The sequence below is a fragment of the Castor canadensis genome, chromosome 9, assembly GCF_047511655.1.
Source record: "Castor canadensis chromosome 9, mCasCan1.hap1v2, whole genome shotgun sequence".
Taxonomy (NCBI): Eukaryota; Metazoa; Chordata; class Mammalia; order Rodentia; family Castoridae; genus Castor; species Castor canadensis.
The window spans coordinates 76205901-76225238 of NC_133394.1; the positions used below are offsets into that span (position 1 = coordinate 76205901).

The following is a 19338-nucleotide window of genomic DNA, read 5'->3' on the forward strand; positions in this document are numbered from 1 at the left end:
ATATCAGAAAAAAGAACGAAACAGAACTGCAAAACAAAACGGAAGGCCAATCCAGCAGAATAGAACAAACAGAAGACAGAATCTCAGAACTTGAAAATGAAAACACAACCTACCAGAACCTATGGGACACAGCTAAGGCAGTCCTGAGAGGAAAGTTTATAGCCATGAGTGCATATATTAAAAAGACTGAAAGATCCCAAATCAATGACCTAATGATACATCTCAAACTCCTAGAAAAACAAGAACAAGCAAATCCCAAAATAAATAGGAGAGAAATAATAAAAATAAGAGCTAAAATCAACGAAATAGAAACCAAAAAAAAACCATACAAAGAATTAATGAAACAAAAAGTTGGTTCTTTGAAAAAATAAACAAGATCGATAGACCCCTGGCAAACCTGACTAAAATGAGGAGAGAAAACACCCAAATTAGTAGAATCAGGAATGCAAAAGGGGAGATAACAACAAACACCATGGAAGTCCAGGAAATCATCAGAGACTACTTTGAGAACCTAAATTCAAATAAATTTGAAAATCTTAAAGAAATGGACAGATTTCTAGATACATATGATCATCCAAAACTGAACCAAGAGGAAATTAATCACCTGAATAGATCTATAACACAAAATGAAATTGAAGCAGCAATCAAGAGTCTCCCTTGCTGAATTCTATCAGACCTTTAAAGAAGAACTGATATCAACCCTCCTTAAACTGTTCCATGAAATAGAAAGGGAAGGAAAACTGCCAAACACATTTTATGAAGCCAGTATTACACTTATCCCAAAACCAGGCAAAGACACCTCCAAAAAGGAGAACTATAGGCCAATCTCCTTAATGAACATTGATGCAAAAATCCTCAACAAAATAATGGCAAACCAAATTCAACAACACATCAAAAAGGTTATTCACCACGAACAAGTAGGTTTCATCCCAGGGATGCAGGGGTGTTTCAACATACGAAAATCCATAAACGTAATGAACCACATTAACAGAAGCAAAGACAAAAACCACTTGATCAACTCAATAGATGCAGAAAAAGCCTTTGATGAGATCCAAGCCATTTCATGATAAAAGCTCTAAGAAAACTAGGAACAGAAGGAAAGTACCTCAACATTATAAAAGCCATAAATGACAAACCTACAGCCAGCATTATACTTAACGGAGAAAAACTGAAAACATTCCCTCTAAAATCAGGAACCAGACAAGGATGCCCACTATCTCCACTCCTATTCAACATAGTACTGGAATTCCTTGCCAGAGCAATTAGGCAAGAAGAAGGAATAAAAGGAATACAAATAGGTAAAGAAACTGTCAAAATATCCCTATTTGCAGACGACATGATCCTATACCTTAAAGACCCAAAAAACTCTACTCAGAAGCTTCTAGACATCATCAATAGCTATAGCAAGGTAGCAGGACATAAAATCAACATAGAAAAATCATTAGCATTTCTATACACTAACAATGAGCAAACTGAAAACGAATGTATGAAAACAATTCCATTTACAATAGCCTCAAAAAAAAATCAAATACCTAGGTGTAAACCTGACTAAAGATGTGAAAGACCTCTACAAGGAAAACTATACACTTCTGACGAAAGAGCCTGAGGAAGACTATAGAAAGTGGAGAGATTTGCCATGCTCATGGATTGGTAGAATCAACATAGTAAAAATGTCGATACTCCCAAAAGTAATCTACATGTTTAATGCAATTCCCATCAAAATTCCAATGACATTCATTAAAGAGATTGAAAAATCTACTGTGAAATTTATATGGAAACACAAGAGGCCACAAATAGCCAAGGCAATACTCAGTCAAAAGAACAATGCAGGAGGTATCACAATACCTGACTTTAAACTATATTATGAAGCAATAACAATAAAAACAGCATGGTACTGGCACAAAAACAGACATGAAGACCAGTGGAACAGAACAGAGGACCCAGATATGAAGCCACAAAACCATAACCAACTTGTCTTTGACAAAGGAGCTAAAAATAGACGATGGAGAAATAGCAGCCTCTTCAGCAAAAACTGCTGGGAAAACTGGTTAGCAGTCTGCAAAAAACTGAAACTAGATCCATGTATATCACCCTATACCAATATTAACTCAAAATGGATCAAGGATCTTAATATCAGACCCGAAACTCTAAAGTTGATACAGGAAAGAGTAGGAAATACTCTGGAGTTAGTAGGTATAGGTAAGAACTTTCTCAATGAAACCCCAGCAGCACAGCAACTAAGAGATAGCATAGATAAATGGGACCTCATAAAGCTAAAAAGCTTCTGTTCATCAAAAGAAATGGTCTCTAAACTGAAGAGAACACCCACAGAGTGGGAGAAAATATTTGCCAACTATACATCAGACAAAGGACTGATAACCAGAATATATAGGGTACATAAAAAACTAAATTCTCCCAAAACTAATGAACCAATAAAGAAATGGGCAAATGAACTAAACAGAACTTTCTCAAAAGAAGAAATTCAAATGGCCAAAATACACATGAAAAAATGCTCACCATCTCTAGCAATAAAGGAAATGCAAATTAAAACCACACTAAGATTCTACCTCACCCCTGTTAGAAGCCATCATTAGCAACACCACCAACAACAGGTGTTGGCGAGGATGCGGGGAAAAAGGAACCCTCTTATACTGCTGGTAGGAATGTAAACTAGTACAACCACTCTGGAAAAAAATTTGGAGGCTACTTAAAAAGCTAGATATTGATCTACCATTTGATCCAGCAATACCACTCTTGGGGATATACCCAAAAGACTGTGACACAGGTTACTCCAGAGGCACCTGCACACCCATGTTTATTGCGGCACTATTCACAATAGCCAAGTTATGGAAACAGCCAAGATGCCCCACCACTGATGAATGGAGTAAAAAAATGTGGTATCTATACACAATGGAATTTTATGCAGCCATGAAGAAGAATGAAATGTTATCATTCGCTGGTAAATGGATGGAATTGGAGAACATCAGTCTGAGTGAGGTTAGCCTGGCCCAAAAGACCAAAAATCGTATGTTCTCCCTCATATGTGGACATTAGATCAAGGGCAAACACAACAATGGGATTGGACTTTGAGCACATGAGAAAAGCACGAGCACACAAGGGAGGGGTGAGGATAGGTAAGACATCTAAAAAATTGGCTAGCATTTGTTGCCCTTAACGCAGAGAAACTAAAGCAGATACCTTAAAAGCAACTGAGGCCAATAGGAAAAGGGGACCAGGAACTAGAGAAAAGGTGAGATCAAAAAGAATTAACCTAGAAGGTAACACACTCGCACAGGAAATTAATGTGAGTCAACTACCTTTATAGCTATCCTTATCTCAACCAGCAAAAACCCTTGTTCCTTCCTATTATGGCTTATACTCTCTCTACAACAAAATTAGAAATAAGGGCAAAATAGTTTGCCCTTTGGAGTAGTTGGTAAGGGAGGGGGTGGGGGCAGGGGGGAGAAATGACCCAAGCCTTGTATGCACATATGAATAATAAAAAAACAAAAAGAAAAACCTGAGACTTGCCATGAGGAACTGCATCTTGGCAGAACTGAAGGCCCTCTGAAGCAAGAAGCTTCGACAGCCTCCACCTCCCCACAGGGAACTAAAGTGTACTGAGAGCAGCAGACAGAACAACTAGGTTCCTTGTTTCCTCCCCTTCTTCACCTGGTGCAGAACTTAGTGTTCTGTTTGCTGTCCACACTCTCTGACGCACTCCGGGTCACCTCAAGGTTTTGGACACTTTGTCCCTGGGGATGTCCCTGGGGTGGTCAAGAAGGACAAGTGGAGCAAGTGAAAACCTGCTGGGGCCAAAGGCTGAAAACCAGTAAACAATAGGGAAGCAGTAGGAGCAGCCTGGAAGCAGACAACTGACCCCTCTACAAAGAGCTCCAGCTAACTCACCTCAGACTGAGCAGAGCTGGGGATCAGACCAGGCGCCCTGAGCATGCAGACAAACGTTTGGCTACTGAGCCACACCCCATACTTCAGTGGTAAGAAACAGCACCTCAACTTGGCCACCATGCTGTCCTGCCCGAACACTGAGACAATTTCAACTGTCAGACTACAGGTGATTAAAACTTCTAACCAAAGACTTGGCCTTAGATGTATAAATCCCAATATTAAAAACACAAGCAATATCAAAAACAAGGCAATATGGCTCTCCCAAAGTCAACAATTCCACAATAAAGAACTCTGAACCACAGTGGAATGGATGAAATTTCAAAGAATGAACTCAAAAAGAACACATGATAAGAATGATCAGTGAAATTTAAGAGGACTTGCATAGCTCCTGAATGAGTTCAAAGAGGATATGAATAAATAACTTAATAAAAAGAGAATTCAAATAAACAGCTAAATGAAATAGGAAAGACAATGCAAGACAGGAGTGAGGAATTCAATAAAGGTATAGATATCCTGAAAAAAATCAAATTGAATTCCTGAAAATGAAAAGCTTACTTACCCAAATAAAAAACTCAACTGAGTGGAACAGATTGAAAATAGAGTATCAGAAATTGAAGACAAAGTAGAGGAATTAGATTACTCAGACAAAAACAAAGAAAAAATACTAAGAAAATACATGCAAGACCTCTGGGGCATTATCAAAAGATCAAATCTATAAATCACAGACATTGAAGACAAATAGCTACAAGGTAAAGGCATAGAGAGTATATTCAAAGTAACAGCAGAAAATTTCCCATTTTAAGAAAGATAAGGTCATCCAGATATAGGAGGCTTTCCAAACATGACACAGGCAGAATCAGAAAAGAAACACCCCTACCCTAGATGTATTATAGTTAAAACACTAAGTTATCTTTTGTAATTGTCCAGCAAAGTTTTCCTGGACAAAGTTATCTTTGTCCAGCAAAGTTATCTTTTGTAATTAAAGGAGAAAGAAAAACCTTTCACAATAAACAAGAGCTAAAGGAATTCATGACCACTGAACTAGCACTGCAGAAGATAATTAAAGGTATCATACACATGGAAGAAGAAGATAAACACAACCAGAAAAATACAGGAAAGAAGAAATCCCACTAAATGAGCAGATTAGCAAATGAGGATTAGAAAAGAAGATAACATAATAAAAACATCAAAATGATAGGAAATAGTACCTATGTTTCAATGTTAACACTGAATGTTAACAATTTCAATTCTCCATCAAAAGACATAGATTGGCAGGCTGGATTACAAAGCAAAACCAACCATTTGTTGTCACTGACAAAGGTGATAAAGGGTTAAAGGATGGATAAAATTCTCCAAACAAATGGACCCTGAAAGCAGGCAGGAGTACCTATACTCATATAAAACAGAGTAAAAATCAAAGTTAGTCAGAAGACACAAAAAAGGTTACCTTACATTAATTCATCAGGAGGAGATAATTATTAACATATATGCATCAAATGCTGATGCACCCAATATCAATAAACAAACACTACTAAACTTACAAGTATAGACAGACTTTCATACACAGTTTTAGTGGTATACTTTAATATCCCACTCTTACCAATAGATAGGTCATGTAGACAAAAAAAAAATCAACAAAGAAACTTTAGAAGTAATCAATATAAGAGATCAAATGGACTTAGCACACATGTACTGAATAATTTATCTGTGAGGATGCACAATACACATTCTTCTCAGTGGCCCCTGAAACATTTTCCAAAATAGATCCTTTTCTCCCCCAGGATGTTAAGCAAGTCTTAACAAGTACAAGAAAACTGAAATTACTCCCTTATTCTATCAGACCACAATGGAACAAAACTCGAAATAAAAAAAAGAAACTGCAAAAATATTTAAGCACAAACAGACTTAGCAATTTATTGCTGAACAACCAGTAGGTCATTGAAGAAATTAGGGAAAAATAAAAAAAATTCTTAAAATCTAATGAAAATGAAAACACAATCTATCAGAACACCTGGGATACAGCAAAGACAGTGCTAAGAGGAAAGTATATAGCTCTTAGTGTCTACATAGAAAACAAAGACAAAACCAAGAGAAATCTCAAATAACCAAATGATGCACCTGAAACTCCTAGGAAAACATGATTAGGTCAGAAATTAATGGAAAAACAACCCAAAGAATAAATGAACCAAGAAGTTGGTTCTTTCAGAATATGAATAAGATTGATAAACCCTTAGCCAAACTGACCAAAAGGAAGAAAAAGACCCAAATCAGTAAAATTAGAGATGAAAAGGGGGATATCACAATAAATACCAATTAAATTCAGGGTATCAAAGCATTCAAGGAATGCATTGAAAACTTGTAATAAACTGGAAAATCTAGAAGAAACAGATAAATTTCTAGATGCATGTGACCTATCAAAGTTGAACCAAGAGGAGTTAAACAACTTATACAGGTCTATAACAAGAATGAGATTGAAGCAGTAATATTAAGAATCTCCCATATGAGGGAAAGTGGTTGCTTTTTGATGATTCTGAAGTAAAAGTTACTGAAGACAAAGACTTTTTAAATTTTCTTTCCCCATCTACATCTCCTGGGTCTACTCCTTCCTTGCTATTCTAAAAGAAATTATAGAGTGAGTATACTCTCCTTATGTATATATTAAGCCTGGACAAACATTGGTAAAGTTGATTACATCAAAGATCTAGCTGTCTTGAAGCTATTGTATATTATTGGTCTCTCTAGGCTTTTACATAGATAGCAAAATTTGAAATGCTAAAAACCATGTTTATTTTTAGAACTCATTTTTCCTTAGTAGAGACTAGTGATGCATTAGCTTGTGGGAACAAATTTGTATAGGCTCTTAATCAAATTATCCAAGCTGGAAGCATTTAAATACTTTTGGATTTATACCAATTTTTTGTTTGCTTTTTAAAATAAAGTGCTTATATTTGTATTCTCTATATTTTGGAGTAATTATCTACATGATGTTTATAGGTTTGTGGTTTTTCACTCAGGAAATACAGTATCATTCAGTACATTTAGTTTTACAAGCCGAAGCCAAATCTTCATAGGCTATATCAGAGGCACAAAGTCTAGAATGTGTATATTCACAATGGTGTACATTTTGTGTCTTGAATTACTTTGGAAAGTATCTTGGAAAACCTGGAAAGTCCCCTCTATCTTCATAAGAATTTTATATATATTTATGAAGATGATTCTGTATTGAAGTAAATCTTTTTGTGCATGAGAACTAATTTGTATCTCTTCATACTCATTCTGCATGATCTGTATATAATACATCAAATTTTGAGGTGTGACCTTAAATTTAACTTTAAAAAACTGGGAGGTCCATAAAATTTAAACTGCTTAACAAAAAAAAATAAATAAATAAAATAAAAAAGAATCTCCCAGCCAAGCACCAGAATGATTCACTGCCTAATTCTCCCAGACCTTTAAGAAAGAATTAACAGCAATATTCCTCAAACCTTTCCAGAAAATAGAAAGGGAAGAAACATTACCAAGCTCTTTCTGTGAGCCCCTATTACACTCATTCTGAAACCAGACAAGGACACACACACACACACACAAAGAATTTCTTTCTTTGATGAACAGTGACACAAGAATTCTCAATAAAATACTTGCAAACCAAATTCTACAACATATTAAAAGCAGCATACACTATTCTAAAGTTGTTTTCATTCCAGGAATGCAAGGACAGCTCAACACAAGCAAACCAATAAATGTAATAGAGTATATAAACAGAATCAAGGATAAAAACAGCATGATCATCTCATATAAAAAGTCTTTTGACAAAATTCAACATTCTTTCATGATAAACGCGAGGAACATACTTCAACATAATAAAGGCCATATATGACAAACCTATAGCCAACATCACATGAAATGGGAAAAGACTGAAATCATTTCCTCTAAAGTTGAGAATGAGGTGATGGTGTCCATGCTCACTATCCACCCATACTCAACATAGTACCAGAATTCCTCTCACAGCAATAAAGCAAGAGAAAGACATAAGAGATTCAAGTAAGAAAGGAAGAAGTTGAATTACCACTATTTGCAGACGATATGATCCTATACTTAAAAGATACTGAAGATTCCACCAAAAGACTTCTAGATGTGATTAATATATTGAGTAATGTAGTAAGAAATAAAACTATCACACACTAGTTCTTTTATACACCAACAATGAACAGGCTGAGAAGGAAATCAGGAAAATAATTCTGTTCATAATAGCCCAAAAATATACCTAAGAATACATTTAACTGAGGTGAAAGACCTTACAATGAAAAACATAAAACTCTGAATAAAGAAACTAAAGAAGACACCAGAAGATGGAAAGACTCCACCCCCATGGAATCTTATTGATTGCCAGAATTAATATTGTGAAAGTGGCTATACTACAGAAAGCAATCTATAGATAAAATGCAATTTTTAGCAATATCTTAATGTCATTCTTTGGAGAAACAGAAAAATCAATCCTAAAATTCTTACATGGAAACCTAAACCACCCAGATAGCAAAAGCAATTCTGAGCAAAAAGAACAGCATAGTATCACAATATTGGACTTCAAATTATACTATAGAAGCATGGTTTAAAAAAAAAAACAAAACAGCACAGCACTGGCACAAAAACAGAAATAAAGACTAAATGGAACAGAAGACCCAGAAATAAACTCACACAGCTACAGCTATCTGATTTTGACAAAGGAGCCAAAAACAAATGGTGCTGGGAAAATAGTTATCTACATTCAGAAGACTGAAACTAGACTCCTATTTCTGACACTGTGCAGAAATCAACTTCAAATGGATCAGAGAGTTAATGTTAAGAGCTGAAACCTTGAAACTACTAGAGGAAAACATATGGAAGCCCTAGAAAATATAGGCATAGGCAGTTATTTTCTGAGTAGGACTCTAATACCCAGGAAATAAGAACAAGATTTGTCAAGTGGGATTGCATCAGATCAAACAGCTTCTACACATTAAAGGAAACAATTACCAGAATCAAGAGACATCTCACAGAATGGGAGAAAATCTTTACTAGCTATTCAACAAATACAGGATCAATATCCAGAATATACAAAGTGTTCAAAAAAATTAAACAGCAAAAGAAAAAATAATATAATTAATAAATGAGCAAACTGAACAGAAAGTTCTCAGAGGAACACATGGCTAATAAACACATGAAGAAATGTTCAACATCCTTTGCCATAAAGGAATGCAAATCAGAATTGCCCTGAGTTTCCCTCTTACCCCAGTAAGATTGGCAATCTTCAAGAAAAAAAAGCAAATGCTGCTGAGGACTCAGGGGAGAAAAAGAACCCTCATGCACTCTTGGTGGAAATATAAATTAGTATAACCACTATGAAAATAACTATAGCGGTGCCTCAAAAAAACTAAAAATAGACAAACCTTGTGGCCCTGCATCATACCACTCTTGGGCCTATATCCAATGGATTATAAATCAACATACAAGAGAGACACATGTACACCCATGTTTATAAGCAGGCCTGTTCACAACACTCAAGCTGTGTAATCAGCCTAGGTATCCAACAACCAATGAAGGGACAAGGAAAATGTGGTATGTGTATACCATGGAGCATTATTCAGCCATAAAGAAGAATGAAATTGTCATTTGCTGGAAAATGTATTGAATTAGAGATCATTATGGTGAACAATAATTGTGGAACCTGAATGTAAAAGGAGGGCTGCCTAAGGAAAGAGGACCCAGGGACAGGGGCAGAGTGAATGGAGATGGTACTGGGGGTGAAGAGGATCAAAGTGCATTGTGTGTGTGTAAATAGCACACTGAAATCCATCAAATACTGTTTGAAAAGGGAGGGGTAAGGGAGATTAAGGGAATGTAGTAGAGGAATAAACTTGTTCAAAGTACATTGCACATATGAAATCCAGTGTACTATTAATGTATGCTAATAAAAATAGTAAAAAATTATTTGCCAAATTAATGAACTACAACAAATTCATAACACCTCAAAAAAGGAATATTAAACTCTGGAAAGCATATTATAAAATAAAGATAAATATATTACAAAGTATCAGTTAAAAGCATAGCCATATGCTTATCAAAGATAAAGATATTTTGCAATAGGCAAATGAAGATTTTTTTGTTTTGGTTTTTGGTGGTACTGGCAGTTTGAACTCACAGCCTCACTTGAGCCACGTTTTCCTAGCTCTTTTTGCTTTAGTCATTTTTCAGATAGAGTCTGCTATTTTTTGCCCAGTCAATCCTCCTATTTACAGCTTTGTATACAGATTGGATTATAGGTATGCACCACCATGCCCTGCTGTCTCAATAACTTTTAGTTAACTTTTTTAGGTCTCACTAACTTTTTGCTTGGGCTGGGCCTCAAATACAGTTCCTCCTGATCTCTGCCTCTCAAAGTAGGTGGAATTACATGGGTGAGCAACTGTACCTGGTTAATTTTTTTTAAAGATAAAAATATGAAATACTGAGCATAACAATAATAGATTAACACCAAATACAACATGGCAGGCACTGCTCTAAGTATGATATGAGATATGGGATAACACATTCTTAAAACCAGCTCAGGAAGTAAGAGGCTTTAACTTTTGCTATTCTCTGAACACTCAGGTGAAAACACCTCACTTCTCCAAGGCCATGCTGCTGACACACTGTGGAATTGAGTTTAGAACTCCAGGATTCTGGCTGCACAGTCTTAATCACATCGTAATCCACTCCTTTATATTTGAAACTCCTACACACAAATGTTTATAGAACTATTTTATTCTTATAACTTAACTCAACATTTGAAGAATGGATTGTGCTACTTTCGTATCAACATTTCACCTTTCCAAAGTCTTAGTTTGTATCATGGAACACAAAATTTAATCCTATATCTTTTTTTTTTTTTTTTTTGGTGGCACTGGGGTTTGAACTCAGGGCCTCATGCTTGCTAGGCAGGTACTCTTACCGCTTCTGTCAGCCCTTAATCCTACATCTTGAAGCAAAATGAGCATGTGTTAAAATTTTTTTGATAAACAAAAAGTTTTAATAATATGTTTAGTTCTTTACACACATTTTTCTAAACTAAAACACATGAATTGTAAGAAAAACATGAGCAGAATATAATTGCAGACAGGAAACCTAATGTCTGCAAAGCCCCCAAATACTGGCCTTAATACTTCTGCAGCTGCTGTGAGCACAGGTGCTCCCGGTGGAACCAGAGCCTCCTGTGGCCTTGACAGAGGGAATTAATTATGACACACTCAGAAACACGTCCCCCAGTTTAAATCCAGAATTCATGGAGTCACCGTTAAGTTCTGGAAGGAAATGAAGCAGAACTGGATGCATGTTGTAATTCCAAGGCTATGGTCAGAGAAACTAGGCCAGCATCGTTGTCACCAGCTTGCTTCTAAAGTCTAGAAATGTGACACTCTGCAAACGCCTGCTATAATCACATTTTCAACCCAGTTTCCTCTTAACATTGAACACTATTATTCATCATTTTACAATTTCCAATACACCACCTGTGTACACCTTCTTTAAGATTAGCAGACAGTGAAGGGGCTCTACTGACAAAGGAAATAAACACAAACAAAAAACTTTTGTTTAAGTAACAATCTACATAACTAAAGGTTATATTTTATACTATCCCAAAGGAGCTGTTACTATTTAAACAAAATATACTTAAGACTCTCTCTGTCTCTCTCTCTGTGTGAGAGAGACAGAGAGACAGAAAGAGAGAGAGAGACAGAGAACAGAGACAACAGAGAGAAAGGGAGGGGGAATAGATACTAGGGATTGAATCCAGGGTCTTGAGCAAGGGTACACTGAGATGTACACTGAGATGTACCCCAGTCTATTTAGTCTTAACCAGGACAAAAGACTTTCAAATGAAAATCGGATTCATCTTCCACCTCATTTCATCATGGTTGTTTGCTATCTCTATGGATATTCCATACTTTAAGAACAAACTGTTCATAAAATGACACTCACTAAGGAAGATAATCCCTGAAGGATTATTTTCATCTACAATAAACATGATTTTATTTTCAGGTTTAGAAAGAACTTGATAAGCAACTTTCCAGGACCCTTAATAATTTTGTAACACCACTGTCATGTGAACAAGGCAGTGCTGGGAGACAGAACACACTTCAAAGTTTAATAAATGTCTTGTCTCCAGGATAGGACTATACACTCCCAGAGCCCAAAACCTTGTGTTTTCTGAATTTATACTTGCTGAATGAAAAAGTAACCTACAGTGGTTCCAAGTCCATCTTTCCCATTCATAGGGCTCTTTTTGGATCAAATACAGGGAGAGGAAACCCATTCCAGGCTGTACCCACAGTGGGTCATCAAGGGGACATGACTCTCACCACTGTGCTTACTTGCCTTCCACCTTCCCATCTCTGCACCAAGGCTGGCACATAATCTATATATGCAGAATTAGATAAGAAAAATAGAAACCAAAGTTCTGTTAAACACCTACTCCCTTACATGCCTGGAAAAAATTTCTCTCAGATTAACTGCACTCACTAAATTTTGGCCATATGATAATAATAAAAATGATGATTCTACATAGAATGACTACCATCTAACACTAAATTTGATGTTTTTAATATACAATAATCTTCATGTCAATTTAGCAAGTTAATAATATTATTCCTGTTTTATAAGTGAGAAAACACTCAAGAGAAATGTTACTCAATGTAAACAAAACAAAACACAGTATTTGTTTGTGCAAACACTTAATATCACACCTGACCAACACAAAATACTAAATAACATGCCCAGCATTTGCAATAGACAGTCATTAGGAAGAAAACAGTTAATGTACAACCCAGTAATACAATGCTTCCACTTTGCTAAGTCATAATAGAATGTTTAAAAATGCAAACTTGCATATAATTATAAATAGGAAACTTGCTATTGTCTAGTTTTCTCCAAATTGCATGACTATTAAGATTAATGTTAGTCTTTAAGTTTTTTTATTCTACAATCACACACTTTATTTAAAAGTATCTGATTGTATTTGAGGAACAAGGAGAAACTGCCATCAGTTCAGCAAGTAATTCTTAAATTAGTTTACTTTATGCATGCATTGCCTAACATAGATCTAGCTGTCCATTAATATTTAAATAGTAATATTCTTAGAATAATATTCTAATTGATCCTGGATATTCTGTGATTTATTTAAATCAAAAGGTACTAAATATATTATGTTGTTGTGAATGCAGTTCTTAAAACAAGTTTACTTGGTAGTTTTTAGAGGAAATCAAGGAACAAATACAAAAATTTAAATGCCATAAATTCTAGTGAACTGTTAATTTAACTGAAAAAATTCAATACATGTTTAATCATTAAGCACTTAAGATCATTTGCCAAGAAAAAAATTTTGCTCATTAAATATACCATATTGCCACAGATAGATAGAAATAGATCAATAGATAGATTGCTTTTTGCCTTGGCGTGCGCGCATGTGCATGTGTGTAAAGCAGGAGAGTTTACTGAGGTAGAAAAGTGGCAAAGAGTAAAGCTCCAAGAGCTAGCTACAGGAGTTCCAGGACAGGGTGCCCTGCTTTGGTAATTTCTGAGACAGGGTCTCACTTCATGTCCGGGCTGGTGTGGACCGTATTACTCCTATTTTTGCTTCCCAACACAGTTAGGATGGCAGACACACGCTACCATGTCAAGCCATGGATGAAGATGGGGTCTCATGAACTTTTTGCCTAGGCTGGTCTCCTGATCTCTGTCTCCCAAGTAACTAGGATTATAGGTTTGAACCATTATACTTGCTCAGCCCACACGGCCATGTTTAGCAGGCTTATCCTGATGTAAGTATCCTCGATGTAAATAACTTTTGTGAAGAACTTCAAACGTACATATTTAACCCAAATAGCACCTAAGTCTGATTCTGACATAAATTTAGACTATAAAGTTACACTAAATGCTAACGTTGATGCTAATTTAAATTACAACAGAATAAGAACATCTCATAAAATCATATGAAAATATATTTAGAAATAATCATGTTGTCAATAAGCCTAGTTTGTGTCCCAGAATTTATGTTGCTCCAAATTTTATACTATCAGTATTTTTTGCTTTAATATTGGTAATTTAAAAACACATATATATCTAAACAAGGATAATTTTTTTAAATCCCTTAACGTAAACTGTTAGGTTGCTTTCCAAAATCTACGATAGCTATCAGTAGTATATGGTAATGTCTACCCATACTTACTAAGTAAGAAAATCCGTGTTGATCTGATAGACAAGCAATATATTTAAACCCTCTGATACTCAGTTACTAATATGTTTTGAATATTTTAAAATACAAATATTCTATATTCTATAAATTAACTTCTATCCTTCGAATATTTATTTTTATATTATGAGGTGAGCATTTCTGACCTTAAATCTTTGTCTAAATTGATCTCTTAATTATTAAAATGTTCTGATCATTCACTATAACGTCAAGGGCTTGCTAACTGTAGTTTATCTGGAGTTTATAAAATGACCCCGATCCCAAAAGGTCATTTGTTAAATAACCCACTTCAGTAACTTGTGAGGCATCCTGTACTACATATCGCAGCAGCATTACTCACGTTTTGCTTGAACTCACTGTTCTATTGATCTATTTTTGTATAATAGTCTCGGTCCACCCAAGCCACACTGATAGCACATGGCTGGAAATGGACTTGGGTCATATCACTAACAGGTGGTCTGCCTTCTTTTGCCAGCTCCTATTCTTTTGGCTTGCTTCAGTCTGCTTTAAGGTAAGCCTTTTCAACTCAAGCAGGATCTTCATTCAAGACTGTACCTTCTGCATCTAGCTCTCCCATCTGCTATTTTACTTGTTTCAATTACATTCATTCCACACAAAGTTACCGAATACCTATAATTTCCTGGTGCTACATTGGACTATGGAGAAGAAAATGGAGACAAAACCAGTGTTCTCTCTGTTCTTGAAGCTGTCACTCTGGTATGTGGACAGAAAACAGGGACAACACAGAAAAGGAGTAACTATTTTTTAGAGCCTAAAAAAGAAATAAAAGGATAGGCAAGAAAGATACCAAAAATGTAGGATCTTGGTAGAGAGATTAAAACGACAGAAGGGAGCAAACTGAGGGAAGAACTCTCTGAGGAGAGGATACTTGAGAATGAGAGCAAAAACAAGGCAGGAAAAAGCATTCAGTAGGCACACTTCTGCAAGTCTCTGCAGGGAGAAAGCAGCTCCACCTCTCCTTGTATTACACTCATTTAGAAAAACTTCAGTCCGAAAAGCCAATCTTTGCTCTCTTTGTCTCACTGTGAAAACATAACTTATTAGGGCAGAGGGAAATTGCTCTGTAATTAATTGATGGCACTAACTCAATCACACCTCTGTTGCTTGGGTCAATCACTCTCCTATTCTCTGCAATTGCTAGTTAAAAACTTCTCTCTCCTTGAAACCCTATCTGCCAATCCTCTCATCTTCAACAGATGAGCTCTTCTCCCCTGTGCCCAGTCTGTATTTCAAACTCACCAGGATGTGTCCTTGCTAAAACAGGAGGTTTCTTTGCCTAAGGCTCTGCACTCCACTTTGTCCTTTCCTCTCCTCTTACCATCTCAGCAGCACAATTCTACTCTTTTCTCTCCTGCACACGACATTCAATTTCAACCTCTGGATGCCACAAGGAAAGACCTCTTCCTAAGTCAGAACTGTACAAACTGTAAAGGAGCTGCCACAATAGATAGTGGTTCATCCTGGAATTATTTAAGAATATACTGGATGCTTGACTGATATAAAAGTAATAAAGAACACAAACATGAGACAGGAAGTTCAACCAGGTAAAAGGAGTCAGAATTCTCACCTTAAGAAAGTCTGGGCTGGAATGGAGTTCAGTGGTAGAATGCTTGACCAGCATGCGTGAGGCAATAAATAAAAGAATTTTCAACTGTGGGCCGTGGATGTGGCTCAAGTGATAGAGCACTTGCCTATCAAATACAGGGCCCTGAGTTCAACCCTTAGTACTGCCAAAAAAAAAAAATTCCAATTTGATAATAGAAGTGGTCTATTGAGAATTCCTATTGAATACAAGTGTTGCATAGCCATTAATTAAATCTTTAGACAAATCTGTGGGTTTTTCCTTATGAAAAATAAAAACTTATGGGCTACATGTTTGTTATCAGCCTTGCAAGGGAAAGCCTTCACGTCAACTAAAGGAATCAGAACAACGTGCAAGATGATCTTCGTCCTCATCTGTAACAAAGGTAAAGTCAGCCTGCACGCTGCAAGCCCCAACCATGGCACAGCAACGTCCTTGTGGAATGCAGCTCACACTGCTTCCAGACACTGCTGACAGCAAGGACAGAGGAAGTATCAAGAATTCCCTCGCGAATTTATTTAGCCTACTCAAGGCACAGCACAGAAGACTGAAATTTCCTCAGAATGTGCCTAACAATTACATAAACAAGTTACTACACTCTCCACTTTTTTTTTAAACAGGGGACTGAATTCAGGGCTTCACACTTGCTAGGCACACGCACTCCGTCACTTGAGCCAAGGTGCCAGTCCCTACACTCTTATCATAAACTTGGATTATAGGGATTTCAGTCAGGTTTGCAGATGTTTGGGACAATGGTAACTACTATAACCTCAAGTTCTATTCCCAACTACAGACTTTCAAAATATATACTAACCCCCTTAAAGTCTGTAGCATTCTGCCATAATATCTCGGTTAAACAAAGCTAAAGTACAGTTTCTATTCATTGGGAAACTCTTTTTTTTTTTTTTTTTTCTTTCAGTGTGGCAACTGAACGAAAGGGCCTTGTACATGTTAGGAAGCTCTCTACTACTGAAAGACATCTCTAGTTGGTTTTTTTTTTTTTTTTTTTTTTTTTGAGATAGGGTCTCCCTGTGTAGCTCAGGCTAGTTTTGAACTCTTAATCCTCCTACTTTAGCCTATCAAGTGCTGGAATTACAGTTGTGCACCATCATACCCAGCCTAAGAGAACTGAATAGTTTTCTTTTAAAAAAAAAAAAATTCTCTTTCAAAAATAAGCTGGGAGTGCATGTTAAGTTTATCCTGATCCACTACTTTTTCTAACATTTAGAATAAGATTACTTCCTAAAGACTTAATTACCAGTTAACACTTTCTTGCTCTAAGCAGAAATCTGCACTTACTTTAAAGAGGCAAAAATTATGTTTTTTATTGTCCTACTGCAGGATAGTAAATTCTTAGCCAGCAATTTATAAATGTTGGTAATTGCAGCTAACAACTTATTTTTTCTAGTACTAGGGCTTGAACTTAGGGCCTATACCTTGAGCTACTCCACCAGCCCTTTTGGTGAAGAGTTTTTTGAGATACGGTCTTGTGAACTATTTGCCTGGCTGTTTTAAATCATGATCCTCTTGATCTCTGCCTCCTGAGAGTAGCTAGGATTACAGGCATGAGCCACTGGCACCTGGCACAACATATTTTTTTAAAAAAATAAGATTTGGGGCTGCTTCAGATATAAAATTTCTAGACAGCAAGCCCTCTATAAAGTATATATTCACCTAATACATTACCTCCTAAAAAGGAGTTATATTTTCTAAGCTGTACTAAAATTAGAAATTAAATGTCTTGTACACATATTCTAATTATTCATTTCCTTTCGGTAATAAGAAAGAAACCTAGTAGTGCTTGAGTAGATCAATGATCCTTGATAACCACAATCTTCTTAAGAAAGGAACTTTCTATGGTCAGCTTATGGGGCAGTTCCTAAGGAGTCAAGAATTATACTTTATAAAGTGAATACAATATTCTTTTTAATCTTGAAATCATCTAAAATTCAATATTAATAGTATGTATTTGAAGGTCCCCAAAGTGATTTTTTTGTTTTGTATTTTGGTCACTTTTCCTAAATGTACATATTCTAAAACAGTATTATTATTATTTTTTGTGGTACTGACTGAGGGTTTGAAATCAGGGTTTCACACTTGCTAGGCAGGCACTCTACTAATTGAGCCATTCTACCAGCAATAAATGTTTCTTTAACAATTATAATTATTTTGCTTTTGAAAATATTTTTGAATCCCATAGATCTAGCCTTTTTCTATCCATCAGTAACATACAAATATATTTCAAATACATAACCAAATCTATAGGTACATTTTTTTTTTGGTGGTACTGGGATTTGAACTCAGGGCTTCACACTTACAAAACAGGTGCTCTACCACTCGAACCACACCTCCAGTCCATTTTTCTCTGGTTATATTGGAGATGGAGTCTTGTGAACTATTTGCCTAGGTTGGCCTCAGGCTTTGAGCCACAATTCTCCAGGTCTCAGCTTCTCAAGTAGCTAGGATTCTAGGTGTGAGCCACTGGTGCCTACCTTCTATAGGTATGTTTTTTAAAATATGATTCAGGGATAATATCTTAATAATTCCCTCCTTTTGTCATACTCAATAAAGACTTTCATAACAAAAACTTACTATAAAACATAATTCTGATGTTTTCTAGTCAAGAGTAACCTATTATCTATAATAGATGAGTAAAAGATTTAAAGTGACCTTTGTAACCTTTCTATTTATTTATTTTTTATTGTTTTATTATTCATATGTGCATACAAGGCTTGGGTCATTTCTCCCCCCTGCCCCCACCCCCTCCCTTACCACCCACTCCACCCCCTCCCTCTCCCCCCACCCCCTCAATACCCGTCAGAAACTATTTTGCCCGTATCTCTAATTTTGTTGAAGAGAGAGTATAAGCAATAATAGGAAAGAACAAGTGTTCCTGGTTGAGATAAGGATAGCTATACAGGGAGTTGACTCATTAATTTCCTGTGCGTGTGTGTTACCTTCTAGGTTAATTCTTTTTGATCTCACCTTTTCTCTGGTTCCTGGTCCCGTTTTCCTATTGGCCTCAGTTGCTTTTAAGGTATCTGCTTTAGTTTCTCTGCATTAAGGGCAACAAATGCTAGCTAACTTTTTAGGTGTCTTACCTATCCTCACCCCTCCCTTATGTGCTCGTGCTTTTCTCATGTGCTCAAAGTCCAATCCCATTGTTGTGTTTGCCCTTGATCTAATGTCCGCATATGAGGGAGAACATACGATTTTTGGTCTTTTGGGCCAGGCTAACCTCACTCAGAATGATGTTCTCCAATTCCATCCATTTACCAGCGAATGATAACATTTCATTCTTCTTCATGGCTGCATAAAATTCCATTGTGTATAGATACCACATTTTCTTAATCCATTCGTCAGTGGTGGGGCATCTTGGCTGTTTCCATAACTTGGCTATTGTGAATAGTGCCACAATAAACATGGGTGTGCAGGTGCCTCTGGAGTAACCTGTGTCAAAGTCTTTTGGGTATATCCCCAAGAGTTGTAACCTTTCTATTTAAAATTCTGATGACTGGTAACAGCAGAGGTTAAGTACAACTCAAGAGTAGTTCTACTTCCTAAA

At 36.3% G+C, this 19338-nt stretch overlaps 1 protein-coding gene across 15 annotated transcripts in view; it reads right to left on the reverse strand.

Moving 5' to 3' along the window:
- Positions 1-19338, reverse strand: part of Rapgef2 (Rap guanine nucleotide exchange factor 2) — a 241802-nt gene that overhangs the window by 45682 nt on the left and 176782 nt on the right. The gene's annotated exons all lie outside the window — the stretch shown is intronic.